General features: G+C 44.9%; 1 long non-coding RNA gene across 2 annotated transcripts in view; it reads right to left on the bottom strand.

Moving 5' to 3' along the window:
- LOC142495588 (uncharacterized) overlaps window positions 1–22,264 on the bottom strand; it is a 41,238-nt gene that overhangs the window by 15,550 nt on the left and 3,424 nt on the right. The window lies entirely within an intron of this gene.

Genomic DNA, 22,264 nt, shown 5'->3' on the forward strand with positions numbered 1-22,264 from the left:
ATTTGGCCCAGTATCTGAAGAGGAGAGTACACAAGCGCTCCTCAAACTAAAACTAAGCAGCCAATGTGGACCTGACTTACTACAATCTAGGTTCCTACGACTTGGTGCCCCAGCCATTGCCAAACCAATTGCTTCCATAGTCAACTCTATCCTGTCTGCAGGCCATATCCCTAAGACCTGGAAAACTGCCAGAGTTGTCCCAATCAAGTCATGGAAAAATGTGTCCACTCCCAATTAAGCGATTACTATACCAAGACAAATTTCCCAAGCCAATTCCAATCTGGCTTTCGTCCCAAACACTCCACCGTAACTACCCTGCTAAAAGTTTGCAATGAAATCCAGTGTGGAATGGAACGGGGACAACTCACTGGTGCAGTATTCCTAGATTTTGCAAAGGCTTTTGATACAGTTGATCATGCTATCCTGCTTAGCAAACTCCAGAGCTCTGGAATAGGGAAGCATACTTTAAACTGGTTTCAGTCCTAAATATCAGGAAGATCCCAACATGTGTCCATCTCAGGCTCTAACTCCAACCCCCTGGATATCCCCTGTGGTGTCCCGCAAGGCTCTGTTCTGGGGCCCCTACTCTTCTCAGTGTTCATTAATGATCTTCCCACAGCTTGTAAGGAAGCCTCAATACACATGTATGCAGATGACACAATCCTATATGCACACAGCCATAGCCTTTCTGACCTTCAACACATACTTCAGTCTGACGTTTTGAGACTCGAAAACTGGATTTCCCAAAACAAACTGTTTTTAAACACTGACAAGACTGTAACAATGGTATTTGGGACCAAGACTACATTTTTAAAGCTTCCAGCGACTGAGCTCCAGATTAGAACCAACGCTAACACCACCCTAACCCCTGTCACTAGTTTTAAATACCTGGGCTTATGGTTTGACTCCCACTTAACATTCGGAATGCACATTGATACCCTGACAACCAAGACCTATGCCAAACTAGGGGTACTTTACAGGAACAAATCCTCCCTAAGTCTCCTGGTCAGAAAGCGTATCACACAGCAGATGCTAATGCCAATTATTGACTATGGAGACATAGTATATGGCACGGCACCTCAAACCCACCTTAGCAAACTTGACACCCTCTACAATTCAATTTGTCGTTTTCTTCTCCAATGCAACTACAACACACACCACTGCGAAATGCTCAAAGAACTAGATTGGTCATCACTAGATTCTAGGCGCAAAGTTCACCTTTCCTGTCTTGCCTTTAAATACTTTCTGGGCAAGCTACCCAGCTACCTGAACAAGCTCCTCACACCTACCACATGCAGCACCTATCACCTGAGATCAGACTCCAAAAGACTGTTCATGGTCCCAAGGCTCAATAAAGTATCCGGCCGTTCCTCCTTCTCTTACCGTGCACCCCAAAACTGGAACAACCTACCAGAGACTCTCACATCCACCACCAGTTTAAGTTCTTTCAAATCTAAGGCTGTCTCACATTTTAATCTGGCCTGTAACTGTTTCATTCGCCCATAATATATATTTTCTTTAACTGTGCATGCAGTGTCTTGTATATAATGTATACCCTGTTCATTTATGTAACTGTATTTGTAACCATGTATTATTTGTCCTAACTCTGTGCCCAGGACATATTTGAAAACGAGAGGTAACTCTCAATGTATTACTTCCTGGTAAAACATTTTTATAAATAAATTAAATAATGGTAAAGAATATAAATGTTAGCATATTATCTTTAACTAGGTGAACGAAAATCTTTCCATGAGTTGTCACCAATAAGTAATATTCTGATAAACAAGCCGGTCAGGGGGGCGGCGGCGGAGCATCGTCATACAGGATAGACAGGATTCATTTAAGGAAGCTTTTAGGTTGCATAATAATTATATTTGTTATAAGAAACTATCAAATGACCCTACTGTAGAATCAGAAATATATTTAGACCTGCTAAAGTAAGCTTTGGGTAATAGGATGATCCCCAATTTTTTAATTTTTTTATTCCAAACCCCCAAATTATTTTTTTTTTTTTAAATCATCTACCCAAAGTACTTAAGTCCCTAATAGATCCTCGAGGTAGACTGATAGTAACGGGAATTGATTAGATGAGTTTAAACGTATCATAGTTCATCACTTTTTGCAGAAATGTGATAAAGTTAAGATTACATTTAAAAGACACGCTACATGTGTTAAATTTGATTACAGATATTAAATGGAAAATGAGCTATCTATGGGCAACATGTGATATTCAAGCACTTTACACCAATATTGATCATATTAACGGTTTGAAAGCGATCAAATATTTATTGGAGCAAGATGAAGAGATTCCACCCAACCAAACGGAATTTCTTCTGTCAAGTACACATTCTATCTTATGTCATAACTATCACAACTTGTACAATGATTTTCATTTACAAATATGTGGAACAGTGTTGGGGACCAGGTTTGCCCCCAGTTGTGGCAAAGTATTATTGGGCCTCTGGGAAGGTTTTTCTGTTTGGAGGTGGGCCTGGTGCTGTTTAATAGATGACACTTTGATTATTTGGGATGCCAGTGTAACTGATCTTTTAGCACTGTTTGAATATTTTAATAAATATGATTTAGGTTTAACCTCTTCCTAAAACATTCAAACCCAACAGATGGAATTTTTAGTTTTTATCCTGTCAGTTGATGAGCATATAAATAGTGCAACTGATGTCTTCTTTAAACCTGTTTCTTGTAATAGTTATTTAAAGGCATCCAGTAATCATCCGCCCAAAAAGATAAAAACCATTCCATTTGGCCAATGTAGTCGGCTACGTTGCAATTGCTCATCTGACACTACTTTTGATCAGCTTACTCCAAAACATTGAGATAAAGGATTTGACCAACATATTTTAGATTCTGCCTCTGCTAGGGCAAAAACATTGGATTATAGGTCTTTATTGGATAAACATCAATCTGGTACTAATTCAAGTTGCCTCCTAAGAGACTGTTAACATCCCAAAAATAAACAGCCATTGTTTATTACTAAATACAACCAATATGCTAGGCAAATTGGAAATATTTCATCTGAACATTGGAATGTTTTGATGTGTCACCCCGTTCGTAAACATCATATCTCTGAACATCCTCAAGTCATCTATAAGATATTAAAGGATATCAAAAACGTTTAATCTCCTGATAAGCTTAAATTGATTAAGAATGTAGATTGTCCTACCTTGACGTTTTTTGTAATGGGTAACTATAAATATGGAGGCAAAAGATGCACTGTGTGTAACCATACCGTCAATAGGGCAATGGATTTAACTTCATTCTCAAATAGGTTTTTCCTGTTCAGGGTTAAGTAACATACTAACGTTTATATGGTAGTTTGTGATAGTAGATTGCAATATATAGGGCGTACTATACACCCGGTTAAGATTAGATTTATGGAACACAAATGCAATATAAAGATGCAGCGGCCGTTATCCGAACAAATCTCGAAATGGATTTCGAGATTTCCCCGTGATCCGCACAAATTTTGCCGGGCCAGACTATAATGGCCCATCGGATTAACACAGCAGGGGTCTGAGGTTATCTTTCGTCATTATATCAGATGGGTAATGGTTAATTGGCATATTAGTTCTAATCATTATTATCCCTCATGGAGAGTACAAATAGCCCCATCTGTGAGCTCAAGCGTTGGCCCATATGAAGCAAGGAGAAATACTTGCAAAACGCGTATGGTTACAATAACTACTGTGGTAATCAAAGCCGTCTAAGGAGTCCAAGGGCGACAGCCGTCCTGCCATCATCAGAGTCGAGGTGGTGAAGTCCCCACGTGTGTGTTACAGTCGACAGAGACACTGGAGGGAGCAACATGGTGAATCTGATGGAGGTAACTGCTACAGAAGGCTGAGAGGTGAATATAGGAGTTGGGACGCGCGCAAAGAGACTCGATAAGTGCTTTTTAAAAGAAGCTCAATGGTGAGCAGTTCTCATATTTTAATCTTTTATCATTTGAATTAAAAACATACTGTGCCATGAGGAGGTGTTCTGCACTTTTTTCCTGCAAATTCCCACATTGGATGGTGGAAGGACCATCACAGCGAGCAGCAGCACGACCTGGCAGTACTACCTTGAAGCATCTTGGATCCCTATAACATTACTAACTATACTGTTAGTCAGTCTGTGTGTGTGTGTGTGTGCGTCAGTCTGTGTGTGTGTGTGTGTGTGTGTGTGTGTGTGTGTGTGTGTGTGTGTGTGTGTGTGTGTGTGTGCGTCAGTCTGTGTGTGTGTGTCAGTCAGTGTGTGTGTGTGCGCGTCAGTGTGTGTGTGTGTGCACGTGCGTCAGGGTGTGTGCGTGTGGCTGTCAGGGGTTGTGTGCGTGCGGCTGTGAGGGGTTGTGTGCGTGCGGCTGTGAGGGGTTGTGTGCGTGCGGCTGTGAGGGGTTGTGTGCGTGCGGCTGTGAGGGGTTGTGTGCGTGCGTCAGTATGTGTGTGTGCGTGCGTGCGTGCGTCAGTCAGTGTGTGTGTGTGTGTGTGTGTGTGCGTGTGTGTGTGTGTGTGTGTGTGTGTGTGTGTGTGTGTGTGTGTGTGTGTGCGTGAGTTAGTGTGTGTGTGTGTGCGTGCGTCAGTCAGTGTGTGCATGCGTCAGTCAGTGTGTGTGCGTGCGTCAGTCAGGGTGTGTGTGCGTGCGTCAGTCGGGGTTTGTGTGCGTGCGCCAGTCAGGGTGTGTGCGTGCATCTGTCAGAGTGTGTGCGTGCGTCAGTCAGGGAGTGTGCGTGCGTCAGTCAGGGTGTGTGCGTGAGTCAGTCAGGGTGTGTGCGTGCGTCAGTCAGGGTGTGTGCGTGCGTCAGTCAGGGTGTGTGCGTGCGTCAGTCAGGGTGTGTGTGTGCGTCAGTCAGGGTGTGTGCGTGCGTCAGTCAGGGTGTGTGCGTGCGTCAGTCAGGGTGTGTGCGTGCGTCAGTCAGGGTTTGTGTGCGTCCGTCAGTCAAAGGGCAGGCGTGGGGGGATTGACGGTCAGGGGTAGGGGGGTGAAGGGCAGGGGTAGGGGGGGTGAAGGGCAGGGGTGGTGGGGGGTGAAGGGCAGGGGTTGGGGGGGTGAAGGGCAGGGGTAGGGGGGGGTGAAGGGCAGGGGTGGGGGGGGTGAAGGGCAGGGGTAGGGGGGGTGAAGGGCAGGGATAGAGGGGGGTGAAGGGCAGGGGAAGTGGGGGGTGAAGGGCAGGGGTAGGGGGGGTGAAGGGTAGGGGGGGTGAAGGGCAGGGGTAGGGGGGGTGAAGGGCAGGGGTAGGGGGGGTGAAGGGTAGGGGGGGTGAAGGGCAGGGGTAGGGGGGGTGAAGGGCAGGGGTAGGGGGGGTGAAGGGCAGGGGTAGGCGTGAAAGTGAGGCACAAATTGTTGGCAGGAGTAAAATGTCCACACACACACACACACACACACACACACACACACACACACCGGGAATGAGAGGTGGTGGAGAGTGGGACTGCCGCAGATCCGAGGAGGCTGCTTAGCCCCCCAGCGGCCGGGGAGGTAAGGGTGCGGCGGTGAGGTAGCGCCTCGCTTCCCCTCTGTCTTTCCGGGAGCCGGTTGAGAGCGAGGGGGGAGGAGCCTGAAGTAGGCGGCAGGAGGGCCGCGCTTCCCCTCCGTCCGGGAGCCGGTGCAGGGCGGCGCATGTGATGGGGAGGATGGGGGGGGGACAGGGTGTGTGTGTGTGTCTCCGTGTCTCCTTTGGCCCGTCACTCCGCCTCAGGCCAATGAGATGTGTGCGGGGGCGGGCGGGCCAAGGGAGCAATCTCATTGGCCTGGCCCAAGGTCCAATGGGATTGCCGCTAGGGACACAGGGAGACACATACAGACAAGGACACATATGACGCTTTCAGAAATATATAGTAAGATTACATAGACTGTAGCACGCTAGAGAGAGCTTGAGAAAGAACCTTTTGGTCTGAAACGTACGTTGCTCTGGAGCATGTTTCATTGCCTGATGATTTATCTATATTAAATCACTTTTTTCTACTGAGTGTTCTGCAGATTTCCTGTTTTTTGTATATATATTGGACTGGCTGGTGTTCCCTGTCTATCTGCAAGCACCTGGATTTCTGTTAAGTATACATTCTTTATTTTTTATTATTGTTCAAGGTCCCATGTTTGTGTGCACTCAGCATTTCTTTGTGTGTATATATATATATATATATATATATATATATATATATATATATATATATATATATTGGCAGGACGGCCTCGCGGCAGGGTAAGTAAGACGCTAGACGCTATGTAAAGCTTTAACTGCAGTGGTTGTTTAGCCACAAACAAATAAACGTAATGGGTACAGTCCCTTTAAATCATAATAAAACATAGGAAATAAACACCTATTCGTGTGTGTGTGTGTGTGTGTGTGTGTGTGTGTGTGTGTGTGTGTGTGTGTGTGTGTGTGTGTGTGTGTGTGTGTGTGTGTGTGTGTGTGTGTGTGTGTGTGTGTGTGTGTGTGTGTGTAGAGAGCATGCTAGTCAGATATTTAGGGGAAGGGTATTCCAGAGGTTTGGGCCAGTCACTGAGAAATTTTTAAGGTGAGGGAGGGCTTTCAACACAAAATGGGTACAGAGAAGACATTCTTGAGCAGAACGCAAGAGTCGGAATGGTGTATAGCGAGAAATTAGGACTGAGATTTAAATTGGGGCAGGAGAGTGTAAAGATTTAAAAGTGAGGAGAATTGATCTTGTGATACAGGATTTCATAGGAAAACAAGGGGAGTGATTTCAGCAGGGGAGACGCGGAGACAGACTTATGAAAGAGTAGAGTCATTCTGGCAGCAGCGTTGAGGATAGATTGTAGGGGAGACAGGTGAGAGGCAGGAAGGCCGGACAGCAGGAGGTTACAGTAGTCGAGATGGGAGAGAATGAGGGCCTGTGTCAAAGTTTTAGCAGTGGAGCAACAGAGTTAAGGGTGTTTCTTTGTAATATTGTGGAAGAAAAAGCAACAGGTTTTAGCTACCTTTTGAAGGAAAAAAGAGAACAAACAGCGCACAACTCATGGTGTAGTATAATCAATTATATTGAAAAAGGTGAAGGTGGTAATAAACACACGTACATCAATACTGATATAATCAGGCAATACTCCAGGATGGATCGTTTTGTTCAGACCAATTGCTGGTCTCCGCAGGGTATTTAAATACTGGTTTGTATCACATCATATTATCCATGAAGAAGTATTGATACGAAATGCGTAGGATGTGTTTTTGGTACATCAGCTATATGGACTACTGTTGAGCCCTTATACCAACCCTGCCAGTGTTCTTTCAGCCCATAACATATTATCTGACCATCACCGTCATATGACGCGGGCTTAGTGACGTCTATCGGGCGACCGCACAAGATCTTCAGCCGGGACTTGCTTCCGGTATACAAGCGGTGTCGGGCAGGAGTAATTCTTTCACCCATTGCTTCACGGACAAGTGCTGACTCTGAGGAGAGAGAATTGGGACATCGTGGACTCCGTGAGCACCAGGACTCAGCTACACAGCTTATCGTGACTGACTGGGTGGGTTGACTGACTGCCTGGGTGGGTGACCTTGACCTTTTGACTGTGACGGAGCGGCCTTGTCGGTATGGGCAGAGAAGAGCTTACACAACACTTTCTTTCTTGTTCAGGGCTGTATGTGGGGTCTATCAGTGAAGCTTGATGTTCAGATAACGGGGTGTCAGATGCACGTCACTCCCACGTAATTCCCCCAAGATGAGATAAGGTATATGGAGCGTATTTCAGATATAAGTTCAAGCATTTATTAGTATAAAAACACATGTACACTCACATATAGGGAAAGTCCTTGTCAGCGTCCGTAGAAACCGTAGAACTCTCGCAATCGTGCTTCCTTGCTACCGCGTCCGGTAACACAGTGCTGCGCAAAGCTGGGACACAAATGACTCCTGGTAACTACGGAAGCCTCAACTGGACAAATGGTCAGAAAAGAGCTTACACACCACTTTCTTGCGATGAAAAGTGCTTTATTTCCCTTACCAGGGAAGCAGGTTGTAGTTGCACAAAGAATAAAGCAATGAAAGTAAATGGCATCAGTCTGCAACAAAAACAATACTCTTTAGTTCCAGGTACACAACAGGGAGTTCAGGCTCTCCCCTCAGCCAGGCTCTCTGCAACCTGTTTCCTCACAGGTTCAGTGGCAGAATGACAGCCTGGAAGAAATCTGCTGTCTTCCTTTTAAACCTTCCCTTTCCAATCAGCTAGCAGAACTACCAGCTAGGGTGTGGTTCTTTTAGTGTGCTAAAGTGAGAGAGTTTAACCTCTTGTATACTCCCTCACAGTGACCATGATGGGTGGGTGACCTTGACGGGTGGGTGACCTTGACCGGGTGGGTGCTCCTTCTCTGTTCGCTGCCCAACAGAAGCTTCAGAGGAAGGTTCGTCCATTGTTTGTTGCCTCATTTCTCCCCCCCCCCCCTCCCCGATCCCCGCAGCTGCTGCCCAGTGCAGGAGGTAGGTTGGGGTGGGGGGACGGGAAGTAGGCTGGGGTGGGGGGCGGAAGGTAAATGTTTTTTGTTTTTATATATATATATACTGTATATTTGATACGGATGAAGGGTTTATTCTATATTTCACTTTATATTTAATATACACAATTAGTAGCGCAGATATTTTCACTTTATTTTTTTAGCTACCTTTTGAATGTGAGAGAAGTATGTGAGAGAGGAGTCGAGTGTTACCCCTAGGCATCGTTATTGCGCTACTGGGTGTATGATAGTGCTTCCAACAGTAATGTGGAAAGAGGTAGTAGGGCCAGGTTTGGGATGAAATAGGAAGAGCTCGGTTTTTAACATGTTAAGTTTAAGTCGGCGGAGGGCCATCCAGGATGATATCGCAGAGAGATATTCAGAAACTTTGATCTGTGTAGCCTGTGTAAGGTCAGGAGTTGAAAAGTAAATTTGTGTGTCATCAGCACAGAGGTGATATTTGAACCCAAGAGATGTGATTAGGTCACCTAGAGAGAGAGTGTACAGAGAAAAGAGAAGAGGTCCAAGGACAGAGCCCTGGAGCCCTCCACAGAGAGATCGATAGAGAAGGAGAAGGTGTTAGCAGAAGAGACACTGAAAGTACGATGGGAGAGGGAAGACGAGAGAGGTGTGTGGATATCTATGTAGCCATGTGTAAAATTGGTGTACAGATCTCTCTCATGCTGAGCAGTAACTCCTGTTAAAAGGGCAGGGTTGCCAGCAGACATCATGGAGGTTTGCCTTCAAACCCTGTGATGTGTCATATGTAGCAAAGGAAGTGACAGCATGCTCTGTGTCCACTGTTTGTGACACAGAGGTGGGTCTTTCTGGAGCCTATATATTGCACAGCACTTCCTAAAGTTAGTCTGTCAAGTGTTAAGTCAAGGCTGGGTCAAGTGTCTGCAGAAGTTCAAGTCTTCTGTCTGAGAGACATGTGGCAACGTGACAAGCTGATTACACACTGTGTTCAGGGCTCTGGCACAGCTGGTGGTCTCCCTTAGGGGAGAGGTGGAAAGACAATTTGATCAGAGAGCAGAAGGAACCTTCCTGGAGATGGACAACATGAGAATGTGCGGCAAAGTGTTGGCCGCTATGATGGGCAGTCTGCCATACCACTTGCAAATAAAGATGCCCTTGTTCAAGATACCCTTCTTGCCTGTGAATGGAGTTACTCAGGGAGAAGGTGCACCCAGGAGTTCTCTTCCAGAAACTCCTCCCTGCTATCGTGGGGGTCTGGAAGGGATGGAGGCGCTGTACCAACTGTGAGTAGAACTCAGCACACTACCTCAGACACCTGTCATGATGAAATCCCCACTACCAAAGAGCGGGAGACGCAGGAGTCCTGTGAGCCAGCAGGTGCACCACACTACACTGACATGTAACTGGGGCAGTTTCTCACATAGGGGTCAGGATCAGAAGGGCCCTGAGGGAAACACCGTTACAATTGGAGGCGCTGCTGAGATAATCAGGACAGGCTTTTGCTGGGCTAACTGGGAAACAGGAGATGTAGGCTGCCAGGAAGTGCTGTGGAATGGTGCGGGACCTAGGGGTAGTCAGGAGCGTGACGGCCCGCTCGCAAAGTACACCCTAGGGCCTTGAATGGAGTAAAGTGAGTCTGGAGACAGGGCTATAGCTGTTCTAGTCACCTTGAGGCAGCTAGTCGTAGGATGCCTGAGGGGATAGCCTGGTTAACATGGGTCAGGAATTCCTGAGAGGGTCTGCGCTAGGTGTAGCCAAGAGTAGGTTGACGCCCCAAGTACTGCATGGAGAAGCCAGAGTACTCTAGCCAGTAACCAGACTACTTACCACAGAGCACATACTGGAGGATCGTGACAGCATACAGTGAGAGAGTCAGCCTAGCCTGAGGTAGTGCATACATGAGTAAGACACACATGAGATACATGTAGAGGAGAGGTGCACTGGCATTCTTCATTGCATCGAAATGGCGGCTGCCCAGCAGAGAGGAGCACCATGTGCGATTTCAGTAGAGAAGAAAAGATGGCGACCACAAGTAATGATGTTCCGCGCGGTGTGGAGAGTCCAAGATGGCGGCCCACGCCTGATGGAGATAGCGCACGTGGTGTGTGTACCACAGAGGGACAGACTACCGAAGTGACTTTGGCTAGTCTACTATGGAGTGGCACTAAAGCAGTGGCTGCGCCGTTTTTGTCCTGCCTAGGAGCCCGGGGTGCCACCCTGGGGGAAAGTGTTGAGGACATTGCTATCGTGTGTGAGAAGAATGGAGTATCTGATTGCCAGACGGTGATCACCAACCAAGTAACCCCTGCTGCTAATGTGAATGGCCATGTAATCCAAAATGGCGGTTCCCGCTTGCCTGGGAGACCGCGTGGGCCGTGTGCTGAAAATTTTGCAAACCATGAAGTTGCAAGAAGTTGGCCGGGAGAGGCACGAAAGAAAGAACCCCACCCTGCTGGGGGAAGTGGCGCGAAAGATATGGCCGCGCCCTCCTGGACTGTGACAGGCTCAGAGCCAATTCTGAGTCAACATGTGAATCTGTGGGACCCTCCTCTGATATCTACCAGGGGGAGGGGTCCTTGCATCTGCCAATGGTGAACGGAGCTGACTGAGGGAGGAGCTGGATGTGCGCTTCCTGCCCCTCAGTTGCAAGGAGCTGGTGAACAGGAGAGACTGCTGTGCCGAGTGTCTCCCTTAACCAGTGTGACCAAGAGTGCCATGGACATTGCCGTACACCCCTACCTATTGCCAGGACGCTTCCTGGTTGTGAAGGCGGATGAAAAAGAAACCTTGCGGTGCCTGTGCATGCAATGCAGGTTACCCGGCGAAGAAGCCAGCACCACTGCAAGATGCCCGCAGTGTGGCATACATTATCTGTGGAATAGGAAAGAATGTGTATCTGAGGCGCCTCATATAATTTAACAAAAGGTTATAAAAACCAAGCCTGTTGGAGGATCTTGAAGTAGCTCCAAGTGGTGGGTAGAAAGCTTAAAAAAATAAAAACATAGTGCATAGCATAATACTGTTGGATAAGGTGACAGACACACATACAATACAGATAACAGACAGCTGAGAATTCAACAGGTGATAATTAAATATATAATCTGCAACTGCACAGGAGATCTTCCGTTGGTGAAGGGTTGCACACACCAGCTGGTGTGTGGGCGGATTGCCTCCCTCGATGCACCGGGGAAAGTGTGCAGTTGATCCGAGAACAACGGCGGCAGATACGCCAAAAGCTGAATGATGTTAGTCAGCTCGCCTGAGCTGATTCGCCACGAATTCCGTGGAAGGGGGATACTGTAGATAAGTGAGGCAGTAGTGTCAGCGTGACCACCCTACACGTTTCAGAAGCTGCTGCTTCCTTCCTCAGGGGTATGTTTGATCTGTCCAAAATTGTCCATTATATAGGGAGTTCATTTAAAAATAATTAATTACACCTGTAATGTTCTGCACATGCGCACTCGTGAGTCCATTCATTTGGTAATCGCGCTGCAGATGATGATAAAGACAAACCTCAGCTGGTATACAACACATAACATAGAAATAACAACCATAAAACAGCCTAATTTCATAGGAGACAACATAAAACATGGTGTGGTTGATAACTAACCAATGTGTTCATTAAATGTGCATATTAAATGTGCCCAAAAGTGAATGTGTGTGATAAACATAATATATATATGATATATGTGCTTAGTGAATATATGAATCAACTTTATACTTGTGTTCAATATAATTTGGTAAAGTATTCGTTATTATACATGCAAATCAATTAATACAATGATATAAATGTAATACTGTACCTAAACATATTGTATATATGAAAAAAACAAAAACGATTATTAGGTGATATTAAGTGTACAGCTATACATAAAAAATACATTTAGCAGATTTAATCATACTCATAATGCAAAAATAGAGGCGCAAGATATTACTGGGACCATTAAAATACAAAATGGATATATTAGCTAATATCTGTAATTTCTGATATAGAAATATATAAAAGATTTAGTTAACCAAAAATGCCTTTAAATCAAATTCAATGTTGAGGCCTAGTGGGGATAGAGTACGGAGTTCGTAAATCCAGTAGGATTCTCTCCTCCCCAATAGGCTCACAACATTGCCTCCTCTCCAACTGGGTGTAAGGGTTTCAATAGCTATACATTTTAGTCCTTTGGGATTTTGACCATGCACTTGAAGGAAATGACTCGATACATTATGTGTAGTTAAACCCTTTTTTATGTTATATATGTGTTCATATAAACGTCTCTTAACAGATCTAGTGGTCATACCCACATACTGCAGACCACATGGACATTCAAGTAAATAAATAACATATGAACTGTTACACGTGATATGTTGTTTAATTGTATAATTTTTTGAAGTGTTATTGGATACAAATGTTGATTTTTTTAAACTATATTTACAGGCTGTACATCTAATGCAAGGAAAATATCCCTTACACACAATGATGTTGCGACAGACAGGTTGCAGCGATGGGCAGCTTGGAGCCAGCTTTTGTCCTATATTGGGTGGTCTAGTGAATATAATTTGTGGATGTTCTGACAATATGCCCTTCAGTTCTTTATCTTTCTTAAGAATAGGCCAATATTTTTTAATGATTTTACGTATATTAGGTGCCATTTGGTTGTATTGAGTTATGAATGCCAAATTTGAGGATTTATCAATATTTTTCTTTTTGTATTTCAAAAGACGGGATCTGTCCATCGCTGCAACCTCAGTTATTGTATTGTCTAACATGTTTGGGGAATATTTTCTAGCGATGAACTTACATTTAAGATCCTCAGCTTGAATGTTGAACGTCTCTACACTGGAACTATTTCTTTTTAATCTAATGAATTGACCTTTTGGTATATTGGTAACCCATGATGGATTATGATGACTATGTGCATGTAAATAATTATTTGATTGAACAGTTTTGAAAAATGTACTGGTGTGTATAAGATTGTCTTTAGCTGAAATAACTAAATCCAAATATTCTATAGATGTGCTACTAGAGGTGAATGTGAATTTAAGATTATAGATATTATTCATATATATTTTAAATTGCTCTAACTGTGATAAAGTGCCGGACCAAATAAAAATAATATCGTCGATGTAGCGCCGCCAGAGCACCAGATTTGCACCATATGGACAGCCGGACCAGATATGCTGTTGTTCCCAACTGCCCATAAATAAATTAGCATAACTAGGTGCAAATTTGGTGCCCATGGCGGTGCCACACACCTGTAAATAATAGGAGTTATTAAAATGAAAAAAATTGTGAGAAAGAATAAATTTAATACCTGAAATTAAAAAAGATTTTAGTGCTGCAGAAATTGACAGATCTTTATTTAATGTATTGAGAATAGCCTCACATCCTTGTTCGTGATTAATAATTGTGTATAACGAAGTGACATCAGCTGTAACAAAATAGTAATGAGGTTGCCATTGAATGTCTTGTAGGGTCTGCAGTATGTGGGTAGCATCCCTTAGATATGAAGGTAACTGAATAACATGTGGTTGTAGTTGATAATCAATATACTGGGAAAGGTGTGATGTCAAAGATTGGATGCCCGGTATAATCGGGCGGCCAGGGGGAAATTGTAAATTTTTATGGATTTTGGGTATTATGTAAAATATAGGTATTTTTGGATATGAATTATACAGGAAGTCGAATTCTTGTTTAGTAATGATTTGTTGGTCCAAACCTGTCATTAGAAAATTAAACAATTGTTGTTGATATTGAGGGGTTGGATCGGAGGGGAGGGGTTGGTAAGTGGACCTATCTCCAAGGATTCTTAATGACTCCTTGATGTAATAGGTTTTATCCATAATTACCAACCCCCCCACCCCCCCTTGTCTGCCGGTTTTATAATGATAGAGTCATTTCCCTCAAGTGCACGTAGTGTGTGTTTTTCATCGATGCTCAGATTATCATTTTTGATCTTAAAGTTACGACTTTGCGTCTCCATATCGTCAGTGACCATCTGGGCAAAGGTGTCTATAAAGGGGCCACTTACAAATTTTGGAAAGAACGTGGACGGATTTTTGAATTTAGTAGTAGTTGGAGGTGTAATAGAAATAGGCAAATTACTATTAGAATCAGTTCTAGAGAGAGCATCTCTGAGAAAGTATTTTTTGAGGCACAGTTTACGTACATAGCGTTGAACATCTATGTATAATTTGAAACTGTCAGGACCCGTAACTGGTGCAAAGGATAATCCTTTGGATAATAATTTACTTTCTTTGGATGAAATAGGATATTTGCTGATGTTGAAAATGTTGGTGTAGGTAGATCTAGATTTCAATGTTTTTGTACTTTGCCCATTCTTTTGACCTCCTCTCGTTCCTCTAAGGTGTTTTTTCTTTTTTTGTCCATTGAAGTACCCTCTTTTCCCAATAGATCTCTTATTGCTTCCCTGACATGTTTGGGATCCCTGGATTGTCTCCAGTCTAAAAAAGAGAAAGTAGGTTTCTCTTCTTTTCGACTGTGAGTGGAGAGATGGCGTTCTCTATCCAAATCAATTAGAGGTTGATACTTATTGTGATGATGATATTGTTCAAAGATATTGTCGATATCTTTCTCTATTTGATTTGGTTAATCTTGGTTTTTATATCCTTTTGTTATATTATATTAGGCGCCTCAGATACACATTCTTTCCTATTCTATTCTGTTCTGACCTGGGGGTCAGTTATTGTATCATTGGCAGATGGGAGGAGAGACAGCCAAGCTGACGGCTGGAACCTCGCCCAAAGTGAAGCAGGAGGAGGCCGATCCCGAAGACTGTGGATCCCTGCTGATGATGGCGCCTAGAAAGAGTGAAACTGGGGCCTGCAACCACAGCGAGAACCCGGAACCTCGCTGTCGGCCCCCTGCTGAAGTACCCTTGCCGGCATCCGAGTCTGCCTCGTCGGACGACGAGCAAGCAAGCCCGACATCTGTGGTGATGCGCCTACCGGCGGGCCACTACAGCGCTGCTGAAATGCAAGTCAAGCCACTTACCTGCGAGGTGGAGCGGGTGAGCCCAGATGTACCGCGACAACCTACGCTGATGCGGCCGGAGCAGCCGATGAGTCCCGTGGCGACTCCCATCGTGAAAGGAGAAGAGGACCACATCGCAAGCCAGTGGAGTGGTGAGACACCCTCTTACCTCCCACAGGCTCCGATGGAGGCGACAGAGAAGGAAGGCCCAGCCAAGGCCCAAGTGGAGCTGCGGAGCGAACCATCACATCCGGCGCTGGACGTCGAACTGAAGAAAGAAGTTCCGGTGGGGGACCCCACCCAAGATGGTGCCTCGTCCCGCGAGATCGATGACGTCACTTCCGGCAGACACAGCGGAGCCGGCTGAAAGCAACCGTCATCACCACAATTACTGTGCAGCACCAGTCTGTCCGGAAACGAGATGAGCAAGTGTCGCCAGGCCATGAGAAGTCTGGGGAACCAGAAGACGGGTGAGCCTGATTTGCCCGGCGTTGGCACCGGCCGGGGCATTGCCAAACTGCGGATCGTAGTACCGCATCGCCACCACACTTCCCCCTTTGCCCTGCCCCCGGCCACTGCCCAAACCCCTGCCCCTGTCACGTCTTCATCTATGTCCCTATCTAGCCAAGGGTGGTCTGGGGAGTCCCGGGACATATCTGAGGAACGGACTGGGTCAGCTCTGGACTGGGGGGAATGTTTTACCTCTGATGAGGGATCGGGGAGGGAAATGATTCCGTCTGGGATGTCTTCAAGAATGAGTTCTACTGATAGTAATGCTAATGTGAGGGGTAGGCCTAAACATATTGGGTCGGGTTCTAGATTCACGGGAACATCAGGTGTTTCTTCTGGGCGAGAGCCGAAGGAAAATGAGATAACTGTGTCAGTAAGAGAACAAGCAGTAGAACAGAGTACCAAGTGGTGGGCTCCCATGTTTGAGGGGTATGAAGCCTGGCTGGATCGTACTTGGTTCATTTTGATGAGGAGATGTGGTTGACCACTGGTGGGGTGTGGGCAAATACTCTGAGGAGGAACGCCATGAAGAAATAGTTAGACGGCATGAAATTCAGAGGGGCCTAGTCACTCCAAGGGGGTCCTAAATTTTGTATGATGTGATTGCCCCTGAAGAGCCCCTGTCTTGGGTACTGCCAGGCAGGGCAGGAAACAAGAAACTAATCAGAATCAGCAGGGCTGTGAGGGCCATAGTTGCACGCTACAAACGGTCCCATGGTCTAGAATATCTGCGTGTATCTGGTGTGCGTACCAGAACATCTTATGCAGGAGATAGAGGACAATAGGAATGCATGGTTGAGGGAGTCTATAGAGGACTACATCAAATCTAAATCGAGTCATGTAGAGCATAGGACAGAAGAAAGAATCTGCTACCTCATGAGGGTATGGAGTGTTGGGCGCAACATATACATGCACAAAAATGGAGTACAGGCCAGAGAGTGGGCAGCCTAGATGTTACAGCATATCAGTGCAGGATGCTAATGTGAGGGAGGTAAAGAAGCCTGATCCCAGGCATTACTACTGAGGCTTAAAATTCTCCTATGGAGTAGTTCGAGTGCACTGCTGTATGCCAAATTGGTCTAATATGATTATGTTGTATGGGAAGATATATTCCTGTAATGATGTGTACTAATGTATATGGTTTATGTTTTGCAGTTGCCAACTGAAGGAAGGTTCCGCAAATTTAGGTCCAATCGGGGACGTTGGATTCCACCAGGGGGAGATTGTAGCCAAGTGTAAAATTGGTGTACAGATCTCTCTCATGCTGAGCAGTAACTCCTGTTAAAAGGGCAGGGTTGCCAGTAGACATCATGGAAGTTTGCCCTCAAACCCTGTGATGTGTCATATGTAGCAAAGGAAGTGACAGCATGCTCTGTGTCCACGGTTTGTGACACAGAGGTGGGTCTTTCTGGAGCCTATATATTGCACAGAACTACCTAAAGTTAGTCTGTCAAGTGTTAAGTCAAGGCTGGGTCAAGTGTCTGCAGCAGTTCAAGTCTGTCTGCCAGAGAGACACGTGGCAACATGACAAGCTGATTACACACTGTGTCCAGGGCTCTGGCACAGCTGGTGGTCTCCCTTAGGGGAGAGGTGGAAAGACAATTTGATCAGAGAGCAGAAGGAACCTTCCTGGAGATGGACAACATGAGAATGTACGGCTAAGTGTCGGCCGCTATGATGGGCAGTCTGCCATACCACTTGCAAATAAAGATGCCCTTGTTCAAGATACCCTTCTTGCCTGTGAATGGAGTTACTCAGGGAGAAGGTGCACCCAGGAGTTCTCTTCCAGAAACTCCTCCCTGCTTTCGTGGGGGTCTGGAAGGGATGGAGGCGCTGTACCAACTGTGAGTAGAACTAAGTACACTACCTCAGACACCTGTCATGATGAAATCCCCACTACTAACGAGCGGGAGACTCAGGAGTCCTGTGAGCCAGCAGGTGCACCACACTACACTGACATGTAACTGGGGCAGTTTCTCACATAGGGGTCAGGATCAGAAGGGCCCTGAGGGAAACACCGTTACATGTATATAATACATGCATAGTACAGTATGTCTGGTGCGTGGTACATGTGTGATTGGGAGATATATATATATATATATATATATATATATATATATATATATATATATATATATAGTTTGTTCACACTGCGCGCATCTGGTGTGTGTATCTAGTCTGTGTGTATGTGGTATTTGTGTACATATACAGTGGCGACCAACTTTATTCTTACTTGGCTAGCTCCGCGAATTTCGGAATATCCCAGTGATGTGCGGTTTTGTATCGTTTTCGCCCGGGATGTATTGCGTTATTTTCGCAGCTGTGATTTAAGCATTTTATTCCCGCTGGCTGCAATACTGCAATGCCGTGTACAAACGCATGGGGGCGTTTGCGAGCTGTTGTCTTTGAAGCCGAGAAATTCATGAATTGTAATGCAGTATATACTGTATATATACAGTATATACTGTATAACAACAACCCCTATAACCCCTAACATACACATACAGTACTGTATATGCACATCAATGATACTATAGGCCGTTCCCTGGCGAGATGTGTTTGCAGCAGAGAGAGAACCGCTGCTCTCTCTACGCAAACATCGGCACATTAAAAATTATTTAAAATACATTTTTATTCATAGTGTAGATGTGCAGAGGGTCTCCGGAGCTGAACCGCGTTGGTTTCAGGTCCGGGGACCCCCTGCTTCCCGAGATACAGGCCCCTTTATGAGGTGCCGGTATCCCTCTGCATTTAAAGGTCCCGATCACGTGACCGCGGCATGTAAACAAAGCAGAGGGATACCGGCACCCCCTAAAGGGGCCTGTATCTCGGGAAGCAGGGGGTCCCCAGACCTAAAACCAAAACGTTTCTGCTCCGGAGACCCCCTGCACATCTACAGTATGAATAAAACACATATATAAATAAACACTCATTCCTTACCTTAGCGGCTATGTGCTATGGTAACGAAGCAGCATTTCTGTATTTTAATAATATTGTACAGTGAGCAGGGGGTTCCCTGAGCCAGAAATGAATGCTCAGGGGACCCCCTGCTCCTGCACAATATTAAAAATACAGAAATGCTGCTTCATTACCATAGCTGATAGCCGCTAAGGCAATCAAGGGGTTAACCCACCGTGCCCGCTTTATTGTGGGTAGCGGGGGTGGGTGAAGGGGGTATTTGGCCCTTGGTGTGAGTTTAGGACTTGCGGGGGGGTTGCGGGTGCACTTAACCCCTTCACGACCGTAGCAGTTAATACCGCTACGGTCATGAAGGGTTTAACCCCTCCCGCTACCACCCCGCAAGCCCTAAACAACCACCGTTGGGGCTAATACCCCCTTCACCCACCCCCGCTACCCACAATAAAAAAAACTCACACACAGCAGCCGCCCAAAAAATAAATAAATAAATCTAAATAAATAAATAAATAAATGAATATAAATAAATACATTTAAAAAACATTTTTATTCATAGTGTAGATGTGCAGAGGGTCTCCGGAGCTGAACCGCATTGGTTTGAGGTCCGGGGACCCCCTGCTCCCCGAGATACAGCCCCCTTTATGAGGTGCCGGAATCCCTCTGCATTTAAAGGTCCCGATCACGTGACCGCGGCCTGTAAACCAAGCAGAGGGATACCGGCACCCCCTAAAGGGAAACAAAAAAGAAAAAAAGCGCAAGGCCCATAGAGTAGTATAGTCTGATTTATCCACAAGAAAAAACGGTTAAAAACACTTACAACAATGCAGTTGTTTTAAAGCACTTCGGTACTGTAACAGACCGCAGGAACAGAGGCACGTAGATAGTCTGATGGTCGGGGTGTTTGAGTCCTAGCCCTCCTCCTCCTCTCGAACGACGGAGCCTGTACTTCCGTGTCAGGTGACTCGCGACGTCGTGACGTCGTGACGTCGTGACGTCGTGACGTCGTGACGTCGTGACGTCGTTGTGCAGTGTCGGACGGTGGCTGGGTTGAGGGCGGGCTTCAGTTCCCTCCAAACACGGCGCTCCTGAGGCTCTGCAACCTGCGACCTTACAGCAGCTTAGTGGGGGCTCACTGGCAGCCGGAGCAATGTCAAGAAGAAGAAGAAGTCTCCGTCGCCAGCAACATCCTTGTCTTGCCCACAAAATACATAGCCAATACAAAGCCAATACATTGCAATTACATTCAGATATCAATTAACCCCTTAAACACCTTATCAGATAATAACCGCAAAAGTAATTAAGGGGTTAAGCCACACTGGCCCGATACCCACCCTTCACCTATAAATTTGTACAGTGGCTTCATCATGCAACTATATATACAGTATATATATATATATATATATATATATATATATATATATATATATATATATATATATATATATATATATATATATATATATATATACAGATATATATATATATGAACAACAAAAAAAGAAAGCGCCCGATCCTAGTGCAATATGAAAAAAAACACTTTTAATACAATCGATTAGGTCCAACAAAAATACACTCACAAACAAATAAAAGGTAAAAGCATGTTATGAGTATACTCATTCGCCTCCACGTGCTGCTTTAACTCCGTTTGTAAACTGCTCTCTCTTGGGTGAAGTGTCTGCTTCTCCAGTAGCCCTTATCGGTGCAGGAACTGTGAGAGTCTCTGGAACCGTGACCCGGAAGTAGGATCAAATGCCAGGATGGTGGGTATATGACCCTGAGGTTTGGTGTAGACTGGCAAGGTGTTATTTCCCTATAATGTCCACTTGTATGAAGTACCCGGTTCCTGTACCTCTACTGGCAAACCGCTCCCTTCAAGGATAGAGCTCCGGTCTTTCCCGTAGTCCTCCGGTGGGTATAGGGGTTGGAACTGTAACCCGGAAGTGTAATCGCCCCCTCTGTGTAAACCGGATGCGGAGCAACGGATGTGCGACCCCGCTGTTGAGGTCTTATTATACCGGCAAGGTTCCAAAGTCCTGACACAACTGTGCAATGATAAAAGGCAGCAAAACGGCAGCGAACAAGGGAGGATTTTTTATTGGTATCTAGACCAGTTTTTATTATTACTCGTTCGCTGCCGTTTTGCTGCCTTTTATCATTGCACAGTTGTGTCAGGACTTTGGAACCTTGCCGGTATAATAAGACCTCAACAGCGGGGTCGCACATCCGTTGCTCCGCATCCGGTTTACACAGAGGGGGCGATTACACTTCCGGGTTACAGTTCCAACCCCTATACCCACCGGAGGACTACGGGAAAGACCGGAGCTCTATCCTTGAAGGGAGCGGTTTGCCAGTAGAGGTACAGGAACCGGGTACTTCATACAAGTGGACATTATAGGGAAATAACACCTTGCCAGTCTACACCAAACCTCAGGGTCATATACCCACCATCCTGGCATTTGATCTTACTTCCGGGTCACGGTTCCAGAGACTCTCACAGTTCCTGCACCGATAAGGGCTACTGGAGAAGCAGACACTTCACCCAAGAGAGAGCAGTCTACAAACGGAGTTACAGCAGCACGTGGAGGCGAATGAGTATACTCATAACATGCTTTTACCTTTTATTTGTTTGTGAGTGTATTTTTGTTGGACCTAATCGATTGTATTAAAAGTGTTTTTTTTCATATTGCACTAGGATCGGGCGCTTTCTTTTTTTGTTGTTCGCAGATTCCTGGGAGGTCGTTGGTCCTTGTGGAGAGCTGCCAGATCCTATTTTTGAATCCCCTTTTTTCATTTTTCATTTTTAATTTCACTTTTTATTTTTTTTTATTTTTATATATAATTTTTCTTTCACAGAAATTTGTATTTTATTATATTATTATATCACTTATTTCATGTATTTGTATTAGTGATTTAGGGTTTTAGCTATTTTAGTTTAATTATATACAGGTCCACAATTACACCCATTGATTTTAGTTTAGCATGTTTAGAAAATACCAGTAATAATTCAGCTATTCTATTAGAATTTAATTCATGTATAGTCAATCAATTATGCTAATCAATACTGTTTATTAACTACATTCAGATCTTTATAACCTGTTGAGTGCAGTCTTTTTTCTGTCTATATATATATATATATATATATATATATATATATATATATATATATACAGTATATACACACACATGATGAACCAATATACAAATAAATGTAGAAGGGTTATCAAAATCATACTGTCCTACAAATAACACTTCTCCATACAGACACACTACATTACAATGAATTTCCTTTAATAATCCTAACTGATCTTACAATCTAAATCATCAAATGCCAATGAAACACCTCACATTCCAATCAATACATTGCATTTACATTGTATAAATGATGCATAAAATCTATGCACCATATACATTCTGCAAATGAATGT

This window comes from Ascaphus truei, chromosome 5 (genome assembly GCF_040206685.1).
Source record: "Ascaphus truei isolate aAscTru1 chromosome 5, aAscTru1.hap1, whole genome shotgun sequence".
Classification (NCBI taxonomy): domain Eukaryota; kingdom Metazoa; phylum Chordata; class Amphibia; order Anura; family Ascaphidae; genus Ascaphus; species Ascaphus truei.